This window comes from Siphateles boraxobius, unplaced genomic scaffold, assembly GCF_051911475.1.
Source record: "Siphateles boraxobius isolate OS27281-9 unplaced genomic scaffold, OSU_SipBor_1 137, whole genome shotgun sequence".
In the NCBI taxonomy this organism is placed as follows: domain Eukaryota; kingdom Metazoa; phylum Chordata; class Actinopteri; order Cypriniformes; family Leuciscidae; genus Siphateles; species Siphateles boraxobius.
Window position 1 is genome coordinate 64998 of NW_027508741.1, and position 20003 is coordinate 85000.

Sequence of the window (20003 nt, forward strand, 5' to 3'; positions counted from 1 at the left end):
AGTGACAAAATGCAGATGTTAACACAACTGTCCATCATGCAAATCATTCCCGTATTTTTACAAAATATAACCAGTTCTCTAATTCCTATCCCTATCCGTGCACGCCGGCCCAGTCACCTCGTGAATTTACACATTATCCGCATTACGAGACCTCAGTGCTTTTATTTACTTCATTCCCTCAGTGCTTTTTATTCACTCGGCTGTTACACACTCGGCACGCTGTTATCAATTTCTGGATATGATCCATTTCTTCGGCCTACTCTCTTCTGTCTGAAGCCCTCATCTGTGGCCTATTGAATCTCTCCTTTTGCGTGTTCCCATAATTTCCTCATCTTTTTTATTCCCCGGCACTTGTCTCTTCTTCCTCCATCTTCGTTATACACCTCTATGAGGCGGAAAAAAAAGAGCAATGATAAGACGTTGCTCTCTGAGGCTGTTTGGTCCTACAGTATGTGGTAATCAGTTTGCAAATCATTGCAGTGTGAGAGGAAAGTGCTAGCAAGCTGTTTGGATCACTCAGCTTTAATCTAAGAGACGTCTGGAGCGCTTTGGGCCGTAAAGAGTGGATCCGTGTTTCTTTAAAAGCCATAGAGAGAGAGAAAGACATGTTTCTCTGAAAATGAAGCACCTCATAAAACCTTCCTGAGCCTGAATGATGACAGAACACAAAACACTCTCTTTATGGCCACTCCAGTGTTGTGCCCTGCATTGTGTTGAAGAAGAGAGTAGTGTTCGTATGTGACTGACATCACAGAGGATCAGACGCCGGGAAGAGCAGGACGAACACGGAGAACAAGCTTTTGGACAATTGTTGGCTTTATGTAGGCTAATACACTTTTTTCTATTTGAGAGCCAGCTAATGTTTTGTTTACTCCAGTTATTATATATATAATATAATAACGAATAAGGAATACCAACAATCCTTTATTATATGCTAAAAAAAGATTTTATTAGCATATTTGGCTTGCTTAGTTGAGGACACTTAAAGGGGTGGTTGATCATGATTTCACTTATCTAACTTTAGTTAGTGTTTATTGTTGCTGTTTGAGCATAAACATCTACACATTTATAATGCTCAAAGTTCAAAGGAAAGGACTATATTTGCTTTTAAAGAAATCGTTTTTTAAGGACTACAACAAACGGCTGGTAGGGACTACACGACATTCCTCCTGGGTTAGTGACATCACCAACCCTAAAATTTACATAAGCCCCGCCCCCGGGAACACGCAGTCCGTGTTGAGAAGAGGTAGAGTTGTTGTTGTAGAAGACATTTGAGAGTCTGTTCAAGCTGTCGCATCTGTCTTTTCACATGCAATACAGAATGTAACACAAATGCAATAGCATGTCACTCTGTATGCATCTTACAACAGTTCCCACACGAGCGATTTTAATGATTATCATAGAATTCGCTACTAAAAGACTTGAAGAAAGTTAACTCCATGTTATGATGTTTTCATTTAAAACAGCTACAGATATGAAGAATAAAATATAGTATATCAAATATTCTGCACAAGTTATACATATACTTTTATAAAAAAAACTTTGGTCCACAGAAAAAACTAACAGCAAATGGTTTTGGAATGACTCAAGTTTCCATTTTTGGTGAATTATTGCTTTAAGTGCAATAATGCCTCACATCTTGCTAATCACTTTCGAGGCTAAAAATCGCCCACTCGCCGCCTTGAACATTACAGCAATATGGTCATGATGCATCCAAGTCTGATTTCAGGAATAGGCCTTAGTTTAATTAGGACATTTAAGTAGCTTTTATAAACATGCCTTATAAAAAAAAAATTACTGGTGTGAATCTTGAGACAAAACAATAACACTGACATATTGTAAGATATGCTTTCAGTTAAAACCACTCAAACATGGGTTTTAGTCTGCGACTAATTTAAGCCTTGTCTGTGAAACCAGAGGATAGAATAATAATAAAATATATCAAATATTGTGTACAAGTTATTCATATTCTTATTAATCTTTTTGGTCCACAGAAAAAAACTAACAGCAAATGGTTTTGGAATGACTCAAGTTTTCATTTTGGTGAATTATTACTTTAAGTAATGCCTCACATCTTGCTAATCACTTTCGAGGCTAAAAATGTTGCCTACTCGCCGCCTTGAACATTACAGCAATATGGGCATGATGCATCCAAGTCTGATTTCAGGCTCCATCTGCGTTTAGCTCTGCTGGACTGAACACAGACGCCGCGAGCGCTTGGAGGGAAAGTCTTTCATGGGATCAGAGACACCCCACATCTGTGACACGTCCACGACTGCAGATGGTGGAGACGTGGAGATGATCTGCAGTGGATGATGAAGTGAGCAGGGCAGGTGGAGGGGGTTGCTTGCTCACCTATAAAAACCGCAGTCCTCTCGGGAGCTGAGTCAGCGTGTGTTCAGCAGAGCCGCATGCGTAATTCCACCAAAGACCCATTTGTTTAGGTGTCTCTGCATCCCTGTGTGGAAATAACTCAAAGAAGCTTCAGTGGGGCGTGGATGTCCAAAAAAACACATTGGAACGGATGGCTTGCGCTCATTCGAGGCACAATCAGCAAACCAGTGTTGGAAACTGGAGTGAGAATGCCAAAAACATTCCAGTTCAATCCCTGAATTTGATTTGAAGTGTCCAACAGATGCAGAATTGGGATTCAAATGTATGCACGCAACTGCAATTCGTTCAAAACGCTGTGCTGTTTTTTAAAAATAGGCCTATAGAATTTTAAAGTATGAATTGCCCATTATTATGTTCATACACAGCATATGGGAACAACTTTATAATATAGTATATTGAATACACAACGTGTAAGTGGGTTCTTATTGTTTTTGAAAGAAGTCTTCCACAAAAATATTAAAGTGTTTAAAATTGATAATAATCAGGATTGTTTCTTGAGCAGCAAATCGGCATATTAAAATGATTTCTGAAAGATCATGTGACACTGAAGACTGGAGTAATGATGCTGAAAATTCAGTTTTGATCACAGGAATAATATTACATTTTACAATATATTCACATTCTGGATATATATATATATATATATATATATATATATATATATACACACACACACACACACACACACACACACACACACACACACTAATATACTAATTAATATTATTATATTACTAATAATATATATATATATATATATATATATATATATATATATATATATACACACACACAATTTTATAAATATGTAAATTTAAAAAATAATTAGATATTTAGTTATTTTAATATTAATATTAATATTATTAATATTATTATTATAGTAATTTTGCATTTTATTTAAATTGTTTAACATTTATTTATTATATGTAAAAATTCTCTCAAATAAATAACTCATAACTCATTTATGGACCGTTCTGGAAGAACAATGCAAACTCTTAAAAAAGGAATTAGGCAACTATTATTTATGATTTGTCACCTAAATGAAATGTCTCAGCTGTGTGACTTGAATTTCATTGCAGGGTAATTGAATAAATTCCTCTTCCTGTCACTCCAATTCAAAATCCTATGGGACGTGACCAATTCAACTCACGAATGAAAAGGTGGACAATTCTTAAATTGTGAATTTCGCCCTGCCCTGCAGCAAACGCACACACACACACACACACACACACACACACACACACACACACACACACACACACACACACACACACACACACACACACACACACACACTTTGGCAAAATCCTCCAATGGCCAGTGGCGTGTGGAGTCATCATGTTTGCAGGGAAGAAGGCCACGATCCCCTTGCACGAGTCCCTCGGAGCGCAGGACTGGATATGTTAATGTGTTTCTGTCATTAAGCTGCTGCTTTGAAGATGCTCTAAACCTCGAGTGATCAGACGAGTGTTGCGTAAGCCGGCACGGGGAGCAGTTTACAGATGATCACGCAGGAAGGAGCGAATACAAAAGCGCAGACAGAAACTGTAATTAGGACAGCTCCCCTGTTGTTGGTATAGAGGTGCATGAGTGTTACTCCTTTGTTTCATTTCACACTGCACATCACAATCACAATCACTGTTTTTATGTGCACAGATTTTGATTGATTTGAATGAAATGTAATGTGTCTGCAGATTCCAGATATACAGTTCATATGCACCCTAAAGTTAAACCAAGAGGTCAAAGTTTTACTGGTTAGTTCGCCGCTGCTGGTAGATGCTGTAACTGCAGTTAAAATGCTTGATAGCCTTTCATTAAATAGCTGGGTATTTTGATCTGCCAGCAACACGTAAATCACAAATATTTGATGATATTAAATTAGATGTTTTACCAGTGCCATTTTGGGCTCTTAAAAGCATGAAATGGTCTTATACTCTCAGGTTATAATATAAAAAATATATTTTATATTTATTCAAATATTTTAATAAATAGGCCTATATTTACAATTATTTAATTAATTATAGAATGTAATAATATATAAAAAGACAAGAAAAGGATGGATGCATTTGCTTGTTTACATTTTGTTTGTTCTTTAAAATGTTGGGTTGTGGAGGCAGTTTAGGGGACAATGATCCTTTGTAATAAAAGAAATGCACATTGTTCACACAAACTAAAATAAGGTTCTCATGAAGCTGCAAAGTTATAACATATAGTCAAGGAACAAACACAAAATGTAACATAAAAAAAGTAATTCAAAGTTTAAAGCTATTACAAAGAATCATTTAAAATTATAGACTTTTTCCTTAAAAATCTTCCCAGGAACAGAAAAGTTCCCATAATTGAAGAATCGAGCATCCACTGCTTCACTTCTGATTATATATTCAATGGAATTTGTCCTGAATTCAATCTCTCCTGTCCCTCGGGAGCACGTCTACAATCATCTAGTCCTGTTTTTCCATCTTTTGCACATTCAGAACAGCATCTTGGTCGAGACAAATGAATAGACAATTTTTTTGCTCTCTTGTACTGGAATAAAAGAGGCATGCACCGATAGACAGCTGGACGAGAGAGAGAGAGAGGAGGAGGAGGAAGAATATACGAGCTGTTGTTTTAGTGTTTTTGCTTCTCTTTGAGTTATTTGTGCAGGAGCTGCTGCACACGTTTGCCTGATGAAGTGATGTAGTCAGCAAGAACAAAAGAAACTAATATTAGACCATTCTGTGTCACTTTAAATTCACCTGCATCGGTGTGAGCATATGGAACGTCAACTGGACTCACCATTGTCGTTCTAAATCTCTAGCATTTTCTTTCTTCCTTGCAACACAAAAGCAGAATCTCCCAGTTGCTCTTTTCCATGTAATGCAAGCAGTCAGTGATCGCAGACTGTTAAAAAGCACATCTTGACACTTGTGTTGACCCCAATAGGTCATGAAACCTGTCCTCCAGCATTCATATTCATCATCATGGCAGCTGTTTGATTGGCACATGTGAAGTATGTAACCTGGATGCTGCCATCTTTGCTTGGAGTTTCTGAGCCAATCACGTGAGCTGTAAATCCCATGTGACCAATCTGATGTTAGAACTCCTTGCAGTTCAAAAGGAGAAAAAGTTTGGGACCAATTACATAACATAACTGCATGAATATTTGCATTTTATTTTTATTTATTTTTTTGCATTGATCTCCGGTGTAAGATCCAGCTGAATAATGCATGAAAAACACTTGAAGTTAATGCACTGAAGAATTACATTTATATAGCATTTGAAATATGCCAAACACATAAAGTGACCGAAGAAGAACAATTCATAGTAGTGTTTGCTGCAAAACAATCTAGATAATTGGGAATGTTTTTAGTTTTATGTTCCATTCGAAGTAAAGGAAGGATATTCCTGCTTGATATCTCCAAAATATAAATGGTTTTCCATTGTTGCTGCTCAGAAATAAATACATAAGAAGCATGTTTTGCAGGTGTTCAATTGTCAACAAAGACGTTTATGACGAATAATCGATGCTGTTTAAGGCAAGTATCTGTTCTGCATGTAGCTGAGGATCATTTATAGTGTTTTACACTCCTGGCTCTGCAAACGTTTGCTAAACTGTGTGTATTGTCATAGGCTTTGACTGACTGCTGCATATTTTTATGGTGCGCCATATTTTATGTGCTTAAAAGTGAAAACATGACATCATATATTCTGTTCCATTTCAACTTCCGACTTTCTGAGATTAAAGAAACACGCATTAGACCAGCGGGAAATACACATGTGGTTCACTCAAGGAGGACCAGGTGTAAATAAAAACCCCTTTATATACTGCCCTCGATTTATGGCGTATGCTAAATTATTCATGAGAGACCAGCCTTTATATACTAATCTATGCGCTGTTATGTGTTTATGTGAAATGTAACCGCTATCATCATCGTCTCTGAGCTCTGTGTAAATAAATCTCAGAGAATACAGGATGCTGAATACATCCTGATACAGTATCCTGAACGAGGAGCAATAGAAAGAGAAATAACACAAGTTTGCTCTGGATCCAGGCAGAAGTTCCAGTTGTTGGAGGCTTGGAGCCAAGATAAGACTTTACATACCAGTAAACTACTGGAGAGTTAAACCCTGGTCTTAAAGGGACTGTTCACCTCTAAATAAAAATTCTGTCATTATTTACTCACCCTCATTCATTCAGAAATCGTACTGTATGCTGTTATGTTTTTTTTCTTAACATAATGATTCACACAGCTATTTTGCATACAATGAGAGTTTATAGTTTGGATAAATTCAATTCACATTTATTTGTAGGCTACAGCGCATCTCACAATGCATATCGTTTCAAAGCAGCTTTACAGAAAATCCATGGTTCTTTATTACAATTTAGAGTAATCTTTTATCAAAGGTGACTGTGTCAATTGTGTCAAAGGTGACAATGTCCACATCTTAGATAATACAAATCATGAAGTTGGCCTGACATCATGTATTCATTTAGGCAGAAAACTGTAAGCTCATTCAAGCAATTAATACACATTGTGATCATAATGATTACAGTTTATACTTATATTTGTACAAGTTTATTACATTAAAAACTATTAGTGATCATGTCTGCCAAACTCCAAAAAGTATATTATTACTTTGATATTTCATTTTTATTAAAATTATATATTAAATGTATCAGTTGTCGATAAGACGTTTATATTGTGTATTTTATTCTGAGTCTTCTGAAGGAACACTATAGTTTAAAAGCATAAAAGTCCCTTCTGCTCATCAAGCTGAATTTATTTAATCAAAAATACAGTAAAAATAGTGAAATATTATTACAATTTAATAGAACTGCTTTCTATGTGAATATATTTTAAAATGTAATTTATTCCTGTGATCAAAGCTGAATTTTCAGCATCATTACTCCAGTCTTCAGTGTCACATGATCCTTCAGAAATCATTCTAATATGCTGATTTGAAGCTCAAGAAATATTTCTGATTATTATCAATTTTGAAAACAGTTGTGCTGCTTAATACTATATCTGAATATGCAGGCTAACAACAAAAGACAACATGTTGTTTTCATAATGTGAGTTTTCATGTGAAATTCAGTCATGCATTCAGTCTTACATTCCTCAATGAAATGCTTTACACAGTAAATTTTTAAAACATGCTGTATAATGTTCCCATGACAAAATCATAACAATAATAAAATAAACCTCTCGAAACACAAAAGTGCCACAGAGTCCTCAACAGTTGGACGGAGAGAGAGAGAGAGAGAGAGAGAGAGAGAGAGAGAGAGAGAGAGAGAGAGAGAGAGAGAGAGAGAGAGAGAGAGAGAGAGATTACTAATTAAAACGAACGACTCCAGGTGCTGCCTGCGATCGACACTACGAAGAGTCAGGCGTATGTTTGCGTTGGTGGTTTGCCTTGATTAAAGTCTTCATCCATTCTGCTTAGAAATCTCAAGAATAGGCTATTGAGCAATACTGAGCTCAGTATAAATTATATAAAATGCATGATGAAAAAGCTATTGAGCGTTGAGAGGCCACTTAAGAAACATAACAGCTTGTACCAACATGCACATGGTAGGCTATCTGCTAGAGAATAGTGAGACGCCCATTTGAGGAGTGTTATCGCATACTTGCCTACTAGTAGTGATCAGGGACGGGTTATCCAAAGAAGGGATTGGGCGAGTGCCCTGGGGCACCAGCCAATAGGGGGGCACCAAATGATTAAGAGAATGACTAAACCTTTAAAATATTTTTCATGTTTTGTATATATATTATTTTGTTGGAAGAGATGCAGTTACAAAATGAACAGTTAATGATACAATATATACAGAAAGAGTATAAATATGCATAAAGAATTGCGATTGACTAGTTATTTATAAAAGAAATGCCGGTGACGGCAACCAAGCTAAATGACAGGTCCGGGTCAGTTAGTCATCAATAACGTAATTTGTATATATTTGTATAATTTGTAATATCAATACGGTAGTAATTTGTACTGGCATTTAAACATTAAACTTTACTTATATGTACAACGGTTATAACAAATGTATGGTAACTTACATGTACAAGCATAGTGCCCCGTTATTGCTCCGACTCCGCTAACGTCTGACATTTTTTATTTTTTTAACAAGATAGCAAAGCTGGCACATAGGATTGTGGGTGATTTGAGAGCGCGAAGGCTACACATATGCATCCTTTCCTGTGTATGGGATATTTATCGAACGAAGGACTCAGTCCTTGGTTGAAATTCTGAGGATCCTCGACATTGGAACAGTCCTTCGACGGATGTCGATGACGTAGCATCCTCGAAATAACGGCTTCCGAGGATCCTTCCTTGACATTGAGAAACACCTAGTATGTGTGAGCTCTTGCTCGCTCGCTCTAGATTCCGGGAGATTTGAACTAATTTGCAGGCATCAGGGAGCCGCTATCAATATGCGGGAGACTCCAAGAACTTCCGGGAGACTTAGGATGTCTGATATTTACACAACTCACACATACACTGCATGTCAAATCTGCCGCCTTTTCAAACAGTAACGTATTTTCCGCTGTCGCAAATCTCAACTGTGCGTATGCGTCAGTGGAACCAGACGATAGGCTTAAATGTTTCCCGGCTTGACTGTTACAGTTTTTTTCAATTGTTTATACGCAATTTTGAAAACCGGGTTCTTTTTTTCAAAATGTAATCACAATTATTCAAATACCACACTCAATTGGCATAATTCCTAGATTGTTTGCAAAATGACACACTTCTGTCAAAACATACACACTTCTGTCAAAAGATATACACATTTTTGTGAAAATGCTATTAGTTTTCATTTAACCAACACAGTCCTCAATGATCAGACACTATTGCAACCAGTTTCACACTGCTGTGATAAATAAAAAACACATTTGTAAAAAAACTATTTTTAGGAAATAGCATGTGCTAGATTTTTGGCCAGACATTGTTATGTAAGGGATAATTTAGATGAAAAAAAATTGTGACAAACAAACAACATTCTTCATGATTAGTTTGAAATATAGGGAGAATGTACACAAATAGGCCTACTATAAACGTCTCGGTTCTCGAGTTCCCTTGAAAGGGAACGTCTCGGTTACGTATGTAACCCTAGTTCCCTGATAGGGAACGAGACGCTGCGTCAAGCTGTGGGAACGCCCCTGCGTTGTGCGCCCTGAAGTACGTATGGAATCAGTCCAATGGAGAGACGGAACGTCATAGGCGGGTGACGTCATCGACCAGGAAACTATAAAGCACCCCCAAAGCACTAGCGCGACAGCTTCTGATAGGCCTGAAGGAAGCGCTAACGGGCATGCTGGGAGTATGGCAGAACGACGCAGCGTCTCGTTCCCTATCAGGGAACTAGGGTTACATACGTAACCAAGACGTTCCCTTTCAAGGGAACTCGAGCTGCGTCAAGCTGTGGGAACGCCAATACCCACGTCGCCATAGGAGCAAATGACCGTCATGTGGGAACTAGCGCACAGAGGACGAGAGCACCTGCGCCCCAGGAGTGGAACTCAAGTCCAATTCATAGAACTTAACAAATGTATGCGGTGAGGACCATCCAGCCGCATCACAAACATCACTTAGCGATACTCCTGACAACAATGCCTTAGAAGCAGCCATACTCCTAGTAGAGTGGGCTCGTACAGCCAAAGGTGAAGGCTGACCAGCCGACTCATAAGCAAGTGAGATGGCCTCAACCACCCACTTGCTCATTCTCTGTTTAGACGCGGGACACCCTTTCCTGGGTGGCCCAAAGCACACAAATAACTGTTCTGATTTCCTCCACAGCTCTGTGGACGTAAGCGTCTAACGCCCTAACCGGGCAGAGAAGGTTAAGTTTCTCCTGATCTGATGACACAAAAGGAGGAGGATAGAAAGCCTGCAGCACTGTAGGTCTAACAGGATTAGTAGGGACCTTAGGGACATAACCTGGTCTAGGGTATAGAAAGGCCTTAACCATACCAGGCGAAAATTCCAGGCACGAGGGTGCAACCGACAGAGTCTGCAAATCTCCGATTCTCTTAAGTGAGGAGATTGCAAGCAGAAAAAGAGTTTTATAAGTGAGAAATTTCTCAGAAACTTCCTCAATAGGTTCAAAGGGGGCCAAAGAAAGGCCCTCTAGTACAATGGCCAAATCCCAAGTTGGCACCCTCATACGAACTGCAGGCCTCAGCCTCAAAGTGCCACAAAGGAAGCGAGTTATAAGTGGGTGTCTCCCAAGAGAAACTCCACTGAAAGGGACATGATAAGCAGCTAGTGCCGCCACATACACCTTTAGTGTGGAGGGGGATAACCCTGCAGAGAAACGATCCTGCAGAAACTCCAGCACTGCACCCACTGGGCCGTTAACTGGGTCCTGCCGGTGTTCTGCACACCAAGAAGTGAAAAGTTTCCACTTCAGGGCATATAACTTCCTCGTGGACGGAGCTCTGGAGTGAAGGATGGTCTCAACAACCTCAGTTGAGAGACCAGATTCTATGAGCTGGGCCCCCTCAGAGGCCAAGCCCACAGTTTCCACAACTCTGGGCGGGGGTGAAATATCGTACCGCCCTCCTGAGAGAGTAGATCCCTCCTGATCGGAATCTCCAAAGGAGAGCCGTCCAGAAGAGATATTAGGTCCGCGAACCATACTCGGGCCGGCCAGAACGGGGCTACTAGAAGTAGGCTGACCCCGTCCCGGCGAACCCTCTCCAGAACTCCTGGTAGCAGAGCAACCGGGGGAAAAGCATACAGACGTGACCTCGGCCACGGCTGTACCAGAGCGTCCAACCCCAGAGGGGCTGGCTGACTGATGGAGAACCACAGATGACAGTGCGTTGTCTCCTTGGAAGCGAATAGGTCCACCTCGGCACGACCGAAACTCAACCAAAGGAGCTCCACCACCTCGGGGTGGAGCCTCCATTCCCCCGGCCTCGGCCCCTGCCTCGACAGGGAGTCTGCTACCACATTCAAATAACCAGGAAGATACATAGCTCTCAGAGACCGTAACTTCCCCTGGGACCACAGGAGGATCTGACGGGCCAACTTGTAAAGTGGACGCGACCGCAGGCCCCCCTGATGATTTATATACGAGACCACCGACATGTTGTCTGACTGAACTAGCACATGATGACCTCTGAGGTCTGCTAGGAAGTGTTTCAAAGCTTGGAACACCGCCAACATCTCTGACAATTTATATGCCATGATAGATGATGGTCCTGCCACAGACCTTGGGCTGGACGACCACTCATGACCGCCCCCCACCCTGTGAGGGTAGCATCCGTCGTTAGCGTTACGCGACGACAAAGAGCCCCCAACACAGGCCCTTTGGATTGGAACCAGGTTTCTTTCCACATGACCAGAGCACAAAGGCAGCGCCGCGTGACTTTGATCGTGCGGAGGGGATTTCCCCTCGGGGAGAATCCCTTGGTCCGGAGCCACCACTGCAGGGGTCTCATGTACAACAGGCCGCAAGGTATAACGTTGGACGCTGCTGCCATCAGACCCAACAGTCTCTGAAACTGTTTTACAGTGCGTAGCTGGCCTAGCTTTACTTGTTTCATAGCTGAAAGAATCGAAGCGATGCGGGTCGGAGAAAGTCGCGCCCGCATCGAGACCGAATCCCAAACGACGCCCAGAAAAGTGGTCTTCTGAGAAGGAGATAATACACTTTTCTTTGCGTTCAGCCTCAACCCCAACTTTCTTATATGAGCGAGAACGACATCTCGATGCCGAACCGCCATCTGCTCTGTCTGAGCTAAAATCAACCAATCGTCGATGTAATTGAGGATACGAATGCCCTGAAACCTCAGGGGCACTAAAGCTGCATCCATGCATTTCGTGAAAGTGCGGGGAGATAAAGCTAGGCTAAATGGAAGAACCTTGTACTGGTACGCCTCGCCCCCGAAGGCGAACCTCAGGAACTTCCTGTGTTGTGGAAGGATGGAAATATGGAAGTACGCGTCCTTCAGATCTATCGTGACAAACCAGTCCTCGGATCTGATTTGTGACACGATCTGCTTGATAGTGAGCATCTTGAATTTTAGCTTCCCTACCGAGCGATTCAACAGGCGCAGATCTAAAATTGGAGCAACCCCCCATCCTTCTTTGGAACGATGAAATATCGGCTGTCAAAACCTGACTCCAAACTGGGAGGAGGAACCCGTTCTATAGCCTCCTTTTGAAGGAGCGCTTTCACCTCTTGTTCCATTACCAGAGCCTGCTCGGGGCCCACCACTGTGGGCAGAACCCCTCTGAATTTTGGTGGACGACACCTGAATTGGATAGCATAACCCTTTTTTACTGTGTGCAGAACCCACTGAGATATTTTTGGAAGGCTTTTCCACTCTGCCAGAAATACTACTAAGGGTACCAGTCTCTCGAGACTGGCCTCTGGTGTAGCTTGAGCAGCAAACACAGCGCCCTGTAACGGCGCACCGGCAGGGAACGACTGGCTTAACTGCTCTGAGACCCTCCTCAGAGGGGGCGAGCGTCCCTCGGGAAAGCGCTCGCTGGGATCGTCTGTGCCCCGGCATGAAGGCGGGGTTGGCAGAACGGGCCCCTGAGGGCACCGAAGAAGAGCGGGCACCGTGTAATGCGGTGAACACCTCTCTCCCACGGCAGGGACCACCCTCAGCATCCTGACGCCACTTCTTTGCCGAAGCCTTCTTGGCCATAATAACTGTCCTCAGATCAGTTTTGCCAGAGGACTTCGGCTGAGAGTGCCACGTCTGGTCCCACTGTTTGGAAGGTGGGGCTGCTAGACGCGACACTCTGCTTCTGTTGCGCCCTATGTGAGGAGCTGACTGACGGCCTGGACTGCTCCCGCCCAGCAGTACCGAGGACATGAATTTTAAGAGGCATAAATTTCTGAAACGCTGCCGACTGTTTCTTCTCTTCCTGAAATCTATCTATGACAGTATTGACAGAATCACCAAAAAGACCATGAGGAGAGAGCGGAGCTTCCAAAAGAAAAGCTTTGTCTTTTTCTTTCATGCCAGAGAGATTTAACCATAGATGCCTCTCTGCGGCCACCAGGGCTGCCATAGTACGGCCCATTAGCTTGGCCGACTCCTTGGTGGCGCGCAGAGATAAATCTGCAGCCTGACGCAGTTCGCGAACTACGTCAGTGCTGACCTCTTGAGTGTCACTCACATCCTTTAATAAGTCAGCCTGGTATGCCTGCAAGATGGACATCGTGTGCAGGCACGCCGAGGCTTGACCGGCCGCCGAATGCGCCTTACCCACTAAAGCTGATGTACTTCTAAGAGGCTTAGAGGGGGAAAGTGGTGCTTTAAAAGAAGATGCAGCTTCAGCAGAAAGGTGACTAGCAAGCGCCTCTTCTGCTTTGGGCATCGCCCCATAACCATGAGATTTTGCCCCCACAATGTTTGAATAGGTGGACGTTTGAGGGCTAAAAACACGATAAGAGACCGGCTTTTTCCACGATCTCGAAACCTCTGTGTGGAGATCAGGGAAGAAGGGCAAGCACCGGCGTGGAGGTTGAGAACGGGAAGGCAAAAATCTTTCATCTAATTTAGATTTTTCTCTAGACTCCTGCCTAACAGCTGGCCACTCGATGCTTAACTTAGAAACAGCACGAGTGAGCATCTCCATAAGCTCCTCACTTTCGGGATAGCGAGATGGCGAATCATCGACATCTCCCGCATCCAGACTAACAACATCCAGATCCTCAGAACTGGATAGTTGCAGTACTGGGGCCTCAGTTTGGGGGGAAGAAACCGCAGAGCGTGCTTCCGAACCCGAGACTGAGGCACTGGATCTAACAGGTAAGGGCTGAGATAGGGCAGAGCCCGTCTCAAGCCCCGCTGTTAGATCCATCTGCGATCCCCACGAATGACGTTGCCGCTCAGCCTCGGCATAAGCAGGACCCGATCCGCGGGGATCGTGAACCGAACCACTCTCCTCAAAGAGTGATCGGCGGGAGCGGAGCGTTCTAAGAGGCAAACGCTCGCAATGCTCACAATCAGCCCCCTCGAGAGCTGACTGGGCATGCTGCACTCCCAAACAAACAACACATAAGCTGTGTGTATCCCCGCCCGTTAAATAGCGCGAGCAGGGAGGAACACACTTCTTAAATTGTTGTTCGCTCGCCATTGTCTCTCAATATAACATATATATATATATATATAGTTTTTTGAAATAGTGAAACTCCTGCTTAGTGACAGACAAAAACACTTGAGACAGATCCACATATAGCGCTTACTGAAGGCATAGAAGCTGTCGCGCTTGTGCTTTGGGGGTGCTTTATAGTTTCCTGGTCGATGACGTCACCCGCCTATGACGTTCCGTCTCTCCATTGGACTGATTCCATACGTGCTTCAGGACGCACAACGCAGGGGCGTTCCCACAGCTTGACGCAGCTCGAGTTCCCTTGAAAGGGAACTTACCAAGCACTGCACAACACTGATTTCTGCAGACTCATATTTCAAGTATTTATTTACAGTATTTCTTACCATAATCAGTTACAGTAATCAACCAACAATGAAATCAATGAAAAAAATAAAATCTGTAGACAAATAAAAATTACTGCATGAAGTACATACAGTTTGACTCTGAAGAAAAACTACTGTAAAAGCAACAAGAATACTGTAACTATTCAGTTACAGTATCAACCAGAGATTTGGTTGAAATCTTTGTCCAGCTTCCATCAGTGTCAGTCCATGGTTGATAACATGGTCAATAATGGCTCGTTTCCACTGAGCAGTATGGTACGGTACAGTACGGTTCGTTTCGGGTCGGGTCAGTAAACTATGATCCAGCTAGCCTTTCCACCGCCAACAGTACCCTACTTAATAGGCGTGGTGTTTCCCGGAAAGAAGCCATCAACGTCATTTTCGCGCGAAGAAGAAAGCGACAAAGTAAACACCAATGGATGGCATACAGCAGATCTTGTTCTTGCTTCTCGGCATGTTTGTCACAAGAAGACAAGCGCCGACATTAGGCATTTCTCAATACCAAGTATGTAAAGTTCTCAGCAGAAGGACTCCTGAAGACGCGAGTCCGGTAATTCTCCAAATGGAACAGCGCATTCGTGAAAGCGTCACTCAGCTCGCTCTGCATGTACATTTTAGGCAACAATAAAACAAAATATGTTATAAAACACCACTCTGCCTCTTTTCGTTTTCATTTAAATAAATTTTAAACATTATAGGCACACAAATGTGGTTCAGGCAATGTATAGACCTGATTATATTATTCACAGCATGTTTAACGGTAGCCTATTTATAACAAAACGAAATATAAAACACAACCCTGCATTTCGTTTAAATTTTAAAAAATATTAAACATATTCCAGGCAATATGTGCATTTGTACAAATGTTGCAATAAACAACATTACAGTGATAATCTTGTAATAAAAAATGACAAAACTCAACCCTATCTCTTTTTGTTAAATTTCAGTTTTATCAATAATAGCCATTATAAAAGTATAAGTAAAAGGTAACGTTACAAGAAGCTATACAATAAGAAATAAAGTAAACAATTCAGTCAAATATACAAATTCAGGTCTAGTCTAACGTTAACGTTACAACGGAAAAGTTATAGCCTAAATATATGATACTTCACTTAGCCCTCAGCCAAAACGATTTGCCAGGGAATGAATTATCGATTCACGAGACCAAAGATCACCCGTTAGATATACACAAGACGAATTACCACTACAGAGTCAGCGGCAAACGTCAGAACGACTAGCCGAGGAAAGTCTGTTCCAGGCGGGGAACATGAGCGCCGAGCGCCCGGTGATCCCTGGAATGGATCAAATTATCATAAATCCTTATAAATAAACCGCAGATTTGAGCTTTAAACAACTACATTCTCGCCTCAAAAACTCTTAAAACTACATTTCGTGAAAGAATAACCGTAGTATTACATTCCAACTGTATATTAAAAAATGGCGCTTCTTATGTTGTCATTCCCCTTGTAGCACGCGCAAGTGATGATACTCTGTCAACCAATCAGCGTTCTGCAGTAAGTCTAGCTCCACCCTTTAGTACCGTACCACTGTGCTAGGTACCCCAACGGAAGGGTACCCAAAAAGTGGTACGGTACGGTTCAGCTTTTTGGTACCATTCACAACTTTTGACAGTGGAAACGCAAATAATTGCGTACCGTACCGAACTGTACCGTACCGTACCGCTCAGTGGAAACGAGCCATAAGTGTTGCACGGATTTCTTGAGTCAAATTTGGTCCTCGTCTTCTTTGTTCAGGTTCTAACAACTCTACAAGTCCTTCTCTAACTCTTCCTCTATCTCCTTCTTCTCCTCTTCCTCTACCTGGGCCTCCTCCTCTACCTCCTTCTCCTCTTCCTCTACCTCCTTCACCTCTTCCTCTACCTCCTTCACCTCCTTCACCTCTTTCTCTACCTCCTTCACCTCTTCCTCTACCTCCTTCACCTCTTCCTCTACCTCCTTCACCTCTTCCTCTACCTAGGCCTCTATCTCCTTCTCCTCTTCCTCTACCTCCTTCACCTCTTCCTCTACCTCCTTCACCTCTTCCTCTACCTCCTTCACCTCTTCCTCTACCTCCTTCTCCTCTTCCTCTACCTCCTTCACCTCTTCCTCTATCTCCTTCTCCTCTTCCTCTACCTAGGCCTCTTCCTCTATCTCCTTCTCCTCTTCCTCTACCTAGGCCTCTTCCTCTACCTCCTTCACCTCTTCCTCTACCTCCTTCACCTCTTCCTCTACCTCTTTCTTCTCTTCCTCTACCTCCTTCTCCTCTTCCTCTACCTAGGCCTCTTCCTCTATCTCCTTCTCCTCTTCCTCTATCTCCTTCACCTCTTCCTCTACCTCCTTCTCCTCTTCCTCTACCTAGGCCTCTTCCTCTATCTCCTTCACCTCTTCCTCTACCTCCTTCACATCGTCCTCTACCTCCTTCACCTCTTCCTCTACCTCCTTCTCCTCTTCCTATACCTCTTTCTCCTCTTCCTCTACCTAGGCTTCTTCCTCTATCTCCTTCTCCTCTTCCTCTATCTCCTTCTCCTCTTCCTCTATCTCCTTCTCCTCTTCCTCTACCTAGGCCTCTTCCTCTATCTCCTTCTCCTCTTCCTCTATCTCCTTCACCTCTTCCTCTACCTCCTTCTCCTCTTCCTCTACCTAGGCCTCTTCCTCTATCTCCTTCACCTCTTCCTCTACCTCCTTCACCTCTTCCTCTACCTCCTTCACCTCTTCCTCTACCTCCTTCTCCTCTTCCTCTACCTCCTTCACCTCTTCCTCTATCTCCTTCTCCTCTTCCTCTACCTAGGCCTCTTCCTCTATCTCCTTCTCCTCTTCCTCTACCTAGGCCTCTTCCTCTACCTCCTTCACCTCTTCCTCTACCTCCTTCACCTCTTCCTCTACCTCCTTCTCCTCTTCCTCTATCTCCTTCACCTCTTCCTCTACCTCCTTCATCTCTTCCTCTACCTCTTTCTTCTCTTCCTCTACCTCCTTCTCCTCTTCCTCTACCTAGGCCTCTTCCTCTATCTCCTTCTCCTCTTCCTCTATCTCCTTCACCTCTTCCTCTACCTCCTTCTCCTCTTCCTCTACCTAGGCCTCTTCCTCTATCTCCTTCACCTCTTCCTCTACCTCCTTCACATCGTCCTCTACCTCCTTCACCTCTTCCTCTACCTCCTTCTCCTCTTCCTATACCTCTTTCTCCTCTTCCTCTACCTAGGCTTCTTCCTCTATCTCCTTCTCCTCTTCCTCTATCTTCTTCTCCTCTTCCTCTATCTCCTTCTCCTCTTCCTCTACCTAGGCCTCTTCCTCTATCTCCTTCTCCTCTTCCTCTACCTCCTTCTCCTCTTCCTATACCTCCTTCTCCTCTTCCTCTACCTAGGCCTCTTCCTCTATCTCCTTCTCATCTTCCTCTATCTCCTTCACCTCTTCCTCTACCTCCTTCACCTCTTCCTCTACCTCCTTCTCCTCTTCCTATACCTCCTTCTCCTTCTCCTCTTCCTCTACCTAGGCCTCTTCCTCTATCTCCTTCTCCTCTTCCTCTACCTCCTTCTCCTCTTCCTCTACCTGGGCCTCCTCCTCTACCTCCTCCACCTCTATCTCCTTCTTCTCCTCTTCCTCTACCTCCTTCTCCTCTTCTCTACCTCCTTCATCTCCTCTTTGAGCTCCCCCTCTAATTCTCACTCTTCTTCTTCTTCTTCTTCTAGCTCCTTCCATTTTTGTTGAAGACAGGTGAACTCACCTGCTGCCTTTTATAGCACACCTGAGTGCTGCGTTCTCAAATTAGCACATGTGTGCTTCCACGCCTGATGGATGTGCATATCCAATTCATTCATTAGTGTGGTCAATGGCAAACCGGGGCTTTGTAATGACAAGGAAGTAACCTCACAATCCTTATCTGTGTCTAAGGTGTGAAAATGTGTGTAGAGTTTTACAAATCACTGTGTGTAATGTTTTGCAAAAAGGGTGAAGCTGACAACGTGCTTACAATTGTGCAAATCTAGGCTGGTGTTTTGCTCCTTGAGTGTAAGGTTTTGCTAATAGTGGGAAAGTTTTGATTTTAGTGTGTAAGCAATTGAAAAAAAATGTAAAAGCAGACGATTGGCTTTCCAACGGGAGGGGCGGGACATGTGCATACAACCGCCATCTTTGGCGTTACAGGTTTTCCCTATATAGTTGTATCGAGGATTGAGGAAGTGGCATGTCTCTATATAAATAGTCTCTGACGCAACTGACACTGTAGTTCACATGATAATGACAACATGGTGGATGTACGTCCAGATAGTATTCATACTATATCAGTACTAGCCTATATACTTTTTTAGTGATTGCAAATTAATTACTTATTTAAAATAAGTGCGAGAGTATGTGAGTTTGGATGCAGTGTTTTAAGGTTCTCTTGAGGAAAAGGACGTTCCAAAATACTCAAACTTCAAGACCAAATCTGAAGACAATTATGTCCAAACTAAATGCATCACGACAAGCTCGACTGAAAGTGAGAGAAGAAATAATAATACTAATAATACTAACAAATATATGTCAAAATATCGATTTTTACCAAATATCTCTCTCTGTGTGTGTGTGTGTGTGTGTGTGTGTGTGTGTGTGTGTGTGTGTGTGTGTGTGTGTGTGTGTGTGTGTGTGTGTGTGTGTGTGTGTGTGTGTGTGTGTGTGTGTGTAGGTTTGGCTACTTGTGATCGCCAAATATACTTATTTATGGCAACCAAGGTTTGGTTTAGGGGTTGGCTTAGGCCATAGAAAATATAATTAACCTAATATAAAATCAATCGAAGTTTATGCAATGTCCTCACTAATATATAGCCAGATAAACAAATGTGTGTGTGTTATGTATTTTCTATACTCAAGAAAGTATCTTGTTGTTTGTTTATAGAAGCAAGCGAATGCCGAACTCAATCAATAGTGAGGAGAATCATTGTAGAATCAATACTTGTATGATGCACGAGTTGCAGTCTGGCTCGGACTGACTCTGAGGTGCATTAATACAACAATGATAGATCTGTGTGTGTGTGTGTGTGTGTGTGTGTGTGTGTGTGTGTGTGTGTGTGTGTGTGTGTGTGTGTGTGTGTGTGTGTGTGTGTGTGTGTGTGTGTGTGTGTGTGTGTGTGTGTGTGTGTGTGTGTAAATCAATCAAAACAAATCAATGTTTAAAAATCATTTTATTAAAAAT

The 20003-nt window shown here is 42.5% G+C and overlaps 1 protein-coding gene across 2 annotated transcripts in view; it reads right to left on the reverse strand.

The window, feature by feature from the left end:
* Window positions 1-19973: 19973 nt before the first annotated feature.
* The window catches only part of hamp (hepcidin antimicrobial peptide), a 1562-nt gene continuing 1532 nt past the window's right edge, over window positions 19974-20003 (reverse strand). For both annotated transcript variants that reach the window (XM_077229894.1, XM_077229893.1), the window contains exon 3: window positions 19974-20003. This exon is cut by the window's right edge and continues 434 nt beyond it. The gene's annotated coding sequence lies outside the window, so the exon portion shown is untranslated.